An 8,582-nucleotide genomic window follows, 5' to 3' on the forward strand; every position below is an offset into this window, starting at 1 on the left:
CACACGCACACACACGCACACACACACGCACGCGCACGCACACGCACACACACACAATTAGTTAGCCATGAAAACCTTGCTTTTGGTTCTGTTTGTACCTAGAACTGAGTATCCTCTGTTGGGAGATGAAAGGCTTCAAGAGCCATGTCTCTGGAGGAGCAAGACAGGCAACTTTGAGGAATGGCTTTTTGTTAGTTATCAGGTAGAATTCCTGCCTTTTTGAAAAGAGTTTTTTATAAAGCATGTGGGCTTTACAGAATGTGGCAGAACCCATTCTTCCTTTGAAGACATAGCCAAAGATTTCATCTGAGCTGAAAGCCAGAGACATATGCCCAAAAGAACAACATTTAGCTGGTAAAGCAGCATCCATTGGAGTAGCATCTGGTGAAAACTGCACATGGTTCAGCAGAGACAAGACAAACAGGGAGCAGGCCCATGAGAGCAGCACAATGGCATCGGCTTAGCAGTCCTAAGAAATTAGAAAGGCTAGCTGCCCCCCACACACATGCGCCCTCATCACACATGGTCCCTATGTGTGGTCCTCCATGAACATGCCCTGCTCATATGTGCTCCCTGTTTGTGTCCATTCTTCCCACTGAGGCTGTGGGTAATTGTTAGAAAATGAGAAGACTAGCAGAAAACAATAAGCTCATTCAGAAATTATATTCTAGTCACGTTCTGAATGTAACTCTTGGCTTTGTCCACCAGTCCAGGCCTATCTACAAGAGTACTTTATACTCTCAATTATATACTTATTCTGTTCCATTTCTGCCTTCTTACCTGGGGGAAATATTTTGTTGCTACAGAATGTTTCATTTCTACTCTTCTTGCTAAACCATTTTATTAAATACCTTTGGTTTGACTTAATTATGCCATCGGACTGACAAATAAATTTAAACACATCAGTGGGAGCTTATGTGCATTGGTTTTAGGGAATGCGGACCCGCAGATCACTTTGAATCTGTCCTAGCTTCACACTGGGGAGATGTACCTTATGAGGTAGGGGGTGTCCCTGGGTGTTACACACACTTGAGGTGAGATGAATGGATTTGAAGCTAATCGCACATATATTGGCTTCGTCGAATTAATTGCCACTTTACCTTCTGTGCCCATATGTTTGACTTTGATGTGAACGAAGTGATAGATGGAAAACTTCAGGAAAATGGCTGTTGCTGAGCATAGAAAAATGTCTTTTGTGTTCTAGGGTCATTAAATGCATTAGCTGATATGTGTTTAACAAGGATTTTTAATAAAATTACAAATCAAGTTGTTGTAGTTTTTAACCATACTAAGTGGACAGGCAGGATAATTGGATCAGAGACCCAGACTTGAGAAAATTCTTCTGACCTTTCAGCATCCTCACTAAATCACTGCACATTGTAACACAGGAGAAGAAAAAACTGATAAGGTAAGAACTTTCCTCTGGCTTCATTGCAACTTCCCACTGAATTGAAGACAATGGAATATAATTGCCCTGCAGTGCAGCTTGAACTATAGTGGCGATAACAGAAACAGCTTAGCTAGATTTAAGGCTCAGAGAGGCCAAGGTAGAATATGATAGAACTCTCAACCTGATTCAGTTGATCCTCTTTCCTCCACCCCAAAGCTGTCTCACGGATATGGCAAAACCCATGGTAGATTCTGGAGCCCCAGTGGATCTAACCTTATTTATTTGGAATTATTAGAAACTTAAGCTGTTCCATCTAAGTGAAAGTTCCAGATAACCGAAATGTGCCATTTTAAGCAATACAACTTTTCACTTTTGATTAAGTCAGATGAAAATTTTTTAAATACATTATCTATGACTATGATCTCTCAAAAAGAGGAAGCCTAACTCAGTTCTTCCTTTCTTTGTTGGCTCAAAGACTTAATTTCCACTGCTACACTATGCAGTGAATATTACTTTTTTTTATTATTTTAGTTATATTTACTTTCTTGGTTTAAGTTATCACTTCTCAGTTTGTTTTATTCTGTTCATTTATGTTGGTCATATTTCTGTTTTATTGTTTCTAATTTGTCTTGAAATGTGAAGCCAATATCCAGGGATAGTAAAGATTATGTATTAGAGTCAGTAGATCCTGAGTGGAGTGTGTGACTTTTAAGTAGGGATTTTGTGATGGCTATTTTAGCTTTTGACAGTCTTCCCCTTTATTCCCCCTCCCCCAGACACACACACACACACATACACACAAACAAACAAAAACACACACACGCACATAGCATACTCATTCTATAATAGAACAGTGATTCCCAGTGTTGAGTCATCATATCCCCAGGAGGCTGTGGCATGGCTCCAAGAGGTATTTTGTTGTTGTTTATTCATGCAATCATGTCCATCTCTTTGTGACCCCGTGGACTATAAAACATCCATCCTTTCTGTCTTCTACTGTCTCCAAAACATGTTGAACACTTCCCAGCCTGAGAGGTTCATCCTCCAACATCCTATCTTTTAGTCATATCTTTAGTCTTTTTTTTTAGTTCTATCTTTTAATACTATTCACAGGATTTTCTTGGCAAAGATACTAGAGTGGTTTGCCATTTCATTCTGCAGTGGATCACCTTTGGTCTGAACTCTCCACCATGACCTGTTTGTCTTGGGTAACTGCACTGAATCTCATAGTTTCATTGAGTTACACAAGTCCCTCCACCGTGATATGGCAGGAGGTATATATAAGATCAACCAATTCGAGTGCAAGAAGATGAGTCAATCTCAGTTTCCCTGATAGTCAATCATGGTCTTGTTTCCAACACAATTATAAAATCCCCATTTACCAATTATTGTTCAACATTTACCAACACACTGACCTCGCTGGCTATACAGAACTTTGGCTCCTCAGAATGATTATGATATGACCAGTTTTCAGACACCCCCAGACTAAATGCTCCCCAGCATCCTTGCTTTTCTTATAGATAGATAGTGCAGTGGGGAGGATGGAGAACCAGATATGGAATCAGAAACACTTGACTTAATTCTTCCACTTTACTCTTCTAAGGTACAGCTCTACTGACCTTTTTACTAATGTTCATATACAGCACTCCATCTCCTGTCTCTCTGACTGCACTCAGTATCCCCAGTTCCCAGCATATTCTCCCTGATCACCTCTATCTCTTAGAATCCTTAGTTTCCTCCAAAACTTGGTTCAAATGCTATCTTTTCCATAAAGCTTTTCCTGACCCCTCCAGCTGCTCATGCTTCTCTCTAAACTTGCCTTGAATTTATTTTGTAGTGTTTCTTTTTAACATCCAATTGATCTCCCCAAATAGACTGTAAATGATACAAGAACGGAGAATGTTTCATTTTTGTCTTTATATGCATTGCACTCAACGCAGTGCCAGGTCCATAAATGCTTGTTGATGGGTGGATAGATTAATCAATTTTGAAGCCAAGTCTCTAAAACTGTAAATTATAAGAGTTTCTGACTAGAGTTGGTAAAAGAAGTTTCTAGGCCAGAAGTTACCTACATGGATGTAGTTCCCCCAGACACATCTACTGCACGTGGCTAAACAGATGTAAGATAGTATCTTTTCTCTCTATTGACCCACAGCAGAGCTAATCTCCAATATGTCAGAAGCACTGTTATTTGTATCTCCTAGCTTCCTCCTGAGCATCCTGAGCGAGCTTGGAGGTACTTCAGCCATGAGAGACATAAAAAAGCTTGCTTTCACAGGCAGCTCGTTGCTGGCCTGGACACTCTCTTCATTCCTTCCAGAGTACGTGGAAGACAGTAGGTGGGTGCTCACAGCCAGATGCAATCATTTGTCACTGACCCACCACCCTCCCTTGTACACTCCTGACCTGAGTGCCTGTTTGGCTTTTTCTGGCCTCAGATTACCCTAAGGTTACAAAATGGGAGGCTTTATACTCAATCCAAATGCTTAGCAAGTATTTCAGTCATGTGCATAAAAGACAAGCAGATGTGAGCTCTCTGTTCCTACAGAGAAAATGGGATAAAATAACAGTAGGTATTTAGTTATCACATTAGATAAATGGATGGATTGATAGATAAATAGAAAGGAAGGAAGGAAGGAAGGAAGGAAGGAAGGAAGGAAGGAAGGAAGGAAGGAAGAGAAAGATAGAAATAAAGGTAAATAGGTAGATGATAGATTAGATAGATAGATAGATAGATAGATAGATAGATAGATAGATAGATAGATAGATAGACAGATTAGACTTATATCGTCCTTGGTATAGAGACTTTGAGATCCCTACTAACCTCACAACAATCAGACTTAAAGAGTTGCCTAAGCCTCTGAGAAACTGCTTGGTGTTTATACAGCAATAGATATTTGAGGAATGATTTGAATGCAGGTCTCTCTGGAATGAAAGTCAGCTCTCTGTCATCTACCAGGGATGGGAAACCTGTGACTTCGAGGACACATGTGTTCCCCAGTCCTGAATTCTAAACCATGATGCCTATCTAGCATTAACAAGTATATGTGTATACACACAGGTGTAGAGGTATACATACACATACTTATGTGTACATACACAAATACATATGCATATACATATGTGTGCCTATGTTCATGTATAAAATACATATGTTTGTATGTTGAGTTGAAATTTCCCATTTGGCTCTGATGCAGTGATTAGTTAAGAATGCTTTGATAGAATCAGAACTCATTGTGAACAGTATACCTCCTCGAATCAGTCAAAGACGTGTGAAAAAGTACATGATGTCCTTAGAGATTTGTGTAAAAGGGAGACTCTAGTAGGAAAGACATTCTGAGCTTCTGGATTTGAGTGCCTGAAGAAAGCATGGAGCAAAGGAAAGACTGACCTGTATCAGAGAGGGGAAATATCAAGGATTGGCATTCATTTTATAGGTATCTTAGTGAGAACTCAAGCTGAGAAAAGCTTGAAGAAATGGTCATCTCTTTCTTCAACTTTCTCTTCCAATGCCTGTCAATCCTCAGACACTATAAATTCTGGTCTTTTGTTGCCCGAATGTTTCCAGTAAACCAAATTTTGCCTCAACCACAAAGGGGCCAGGGGCTAACTAGAGATAAAAATAAATGTAAGGTTAGGCAGAGGGCCCAACCTAGATGTTAGGAATTTTCCTAAGTGGGGGTTTGGTTTGAGTGTGACTGTACTCAAAACTTTTCAACTTACAGTCTCTAAAACCAAGGAAATGAAAACCAAGTGAACTTTAGGAGCCATTATATTGCCTTCCCTAGGCATAAATGAGTGAATTATTATAACTAGTTGTGGCATATGTGCAAACATATATATATATCCATATATAATATAGATAGTATACATATAAGTAAGTATATATTTGTAGAGAAACAGCTATATCTCAACTCCTCTCTTAACAGAGGGTATAGTTCTCTTTTCTCTCATTGAACATGTGGGAAAAGAAGGCACTGTTATAAAAAGTGATGGGTTGTTTTTTTTTCTGTAGGCTATTCAATGTAAGTTGGGAAACATCTGTTTACAAAAGGAATTATATGAATATGTAGCATTGATATGTGCTCCTGAAGACAATGTGGTATAGTATAAATGAGACTGGGTTGAGAATCCAGCAATTTGTTTCCTTGTATATCAAATGAGGAGAGGCTAGTCTGTCTGATTAGTATGGTTTCTTCTACCTCTAATAGTTTCTGTTTATACACTGTGGGATTTCCTGCTCTAGAGAAGAGATAAAGGGAAAATGGCTCCCTCCTGATGTCTTAGTACATGTTAACTTAATTCCTGTATTTCTATGACTCTGAGTTAAACTATGCCCTATGAGAAGCTTGAGGGGAATGCATCTAGGACAGGGTGGGGAACCTGTGGCCTAGAGGCCACATGTGGCCTTCTAGGTCCCCAGGTACAGCCTTTTGACTGAGCCTAAGTTTTACAGAACAAATCCTTTTATTAAAGGGATTTGTTTTGTGAAGTTTGGATTCAAAGGGTAGCACATGAGGACCTAGGGGGTTACATATGGCCTTGAGGCTGCAGATTCCCTACCCCTGCTCTAGAAGATGGGAAAGAGAAAAGGGGCAATCAGTAACAAGAATTCCAAACTTAACAACAACAACAATAATAGGAAGCCAAGGATTCAGCAGCACCCCTGGTAGGATGGAGCAAATCCTTACAGAGTCAGGGGGAGGGAGAGCAAAAACCTAAAATTGCTCTGGAATTTGTTCAACTTCTACCCTGTTGTCCTCCAGTGGTCTTTAGGTCACTTGCCCTTATAATTTGTTCAATTATTTCAGCCATATCTGTCTCTTTGTGACCCTATTTTGGATTTTCTTGGAAAAGATACTAGGGTGATTTGCCATTCCCTTCTGCAGCTCATTTTACAGATGAGGAAACTAAGGTAAACAGGGTTAAGTAACTCACCAGGGTCATACAGCTAGTAACTATCTAAATCCAAATATGTACTCACAAAGATAAGTCTTCCTGACTAGGACTGGCACTCTATCCATCGTGCCACCTAGCTGCCCTTATGACATTCGTGTGATAATACTATACTCAGAGATGCTTCCAACTCTGCTTAGTTATCTTTATTCTTACGATGGAAGAAAGGGAGGCAGGTGGACAGTTACCTCTTCTCATATAATTGTCATGTGGTCTTTACTGTCTTTTACTTAGTCCTGGCGAAGCTAAGGCAGAAAACATTTCAATATTCAAGAAATAACAGTGAAGTGTGATTCCATAGTAAGGATGTTGAGTTTTGAGTCAGGACAGGAAGAGCTTTCATTCAGATTTTGACCCTGCCACTTGCTAGTTCTATGACATTGGCCATAACCTCTCTGGGCATCAGTACTCCCAGCCATAAAATGAAGAGACTGGACTAAATAATCTCTATGGTCCCTTCCAAGTCTCAGTCTATGGTTCTATTATCTGAACATGTTTAAGGCCCTGTCCTGGGTCTCACAGGAATTACAAAGATGAACAAAACACAGCCCTGGCCCTCAAGGAAGTTAAGGTCCAGCAGGGAAGAAAAGACATGGGCATAAAACCTATCATGCAATCTAGAATGTAAATGACCAATAAGAGAAATATAGATTGCTTACAAGGTTAGGAGAAAATAATGATTGCTTCTGGTTGAGTTATCAGGGAAAAGGCTTCAAGGAGAAGGTGGTGTTTGAATTGGGCCTTAAAAGTAGAAATGGCAAAAATACCCATAAATAAAACAGCCCTCTGTACCAATGGAAGAGAATGAGTAAAGAAATGGAGAAATCAAAGCACGAGGCCAAGTGTTAAGAAAAGTCAGTAATTTTCTAGTATTCCTGGATCCTACATAGGATGGATAAAACTGAAAGATAGTGAATTAGAACGGGAAAACATGTTGCAGCCATCATAGAGGGACTTGAAAACTAGGCTAATAACTGCAACATAGAAAATGAGAAGCCACTGAATATTTTAACAATGTTTTAACATAAAAAATTCCAATGTTTTAAAAAGTGGCATCAGAAATGACGGGACTAAAGAGCCAGTAGGGGCAAATTAGGAATCTACTGAAATAGTATAGATGAAAGATAAAATGAGGATATGAATTATGATGATAAAACTAGAGAGGAGAGCAGGAGATAGATTTTTTTTTGCTTTCTTTTTTTTTTTTTTTTGGATGGGGGAAGGTAGGGCAATTGGGGTTAAATGACTTGCCCAAGGTCACATGGCTAGTACGTGCTAAGTGTCTGAGGTCAAATTTGAACTCAGGGTCTCCTGACTCCAGGGTGGATGCTGTATTCACTGTACCACCTAGATGTCCCTCTCTATATATTCTATCTAGACTTTTTTGTTCCTCAAAACAAAGTTATCAGACGGAGACATAGAAACAGAAACCAGACAGAGAAGAAAGACTGCTGAATTGTAAGATTTATAAAACATTTCCATATTCATTATCTCATAAGAACTGTGAATGCCCTAAGTCACTCATTGAGTGAAGACTTTCTGTTGCAGATGTTCAGCTGAGATGATAAGGAATTATGTGTAAATGCAGGGTTATATGAATTCTTTTCTTTTTAAAAAATGAATCTGAGGGGCGGCTAGGTGGCAAAGTGAATAGCACACTGGCCCTGGAGTCAGGAGGACCAAGTTCAAATCCAGCCTCAGACACTTAAAACACACACACACACACACACACACACACACACACACACACACAAATATCTGTGTGACCTTGGGCAAGTCACTTAACCCAAATTTCTCTACCTTCCCCTTCCAAGAAAAAAAAAAATGAATCTGTGATTTTCTTGGTGTAGTGAACTCCCAATGAGGAAGCTCTAATCTGTTAACTGAGATTTGTACCTGCCCAGCAGTTTATACTTTTAGAGAACTAACTGCCTTTGGCATTGAGGGGATAAGTGACTTTCCTAGGGCCACACAGCTAGTATGTATCAGAGCTGGGACTTGACCACAGATCTTGTTGGCTTTCTGTTCACAATGCTACACTACCTCTACTATAGAGTTTCAACGATTTTGAATAAGACTTTATCTACTTTTCTAGTAGATAAAGGCCACTATGAATTTGAGACTTGGGCTCCTTCACACACTGGGCTTTAGTGTGCTCCAGGAAGTGCATGGGATGAATCTTTATAATGTTAAATGTAATTAACAATACTAGTAATAGTAATACTAATAATAGTGA

Source organism: Petaurus breviceps, unplaced genomic scaffold, assembly GCF_028583685.1.
Source record: "Petaurus breviceps papuanus isolate PSGF00001 unplaced genomic scaffold, PetGlider_PUasm1.0 90879, whole genome shotgun sequence".
In the NCBI taxonomy this organism is placed as follows: Eukaryota; Metazoa; Chordata; class Mammalia; order Diprotodontia; family Petauridae; genus Petaurus; species Petaurus breviceps.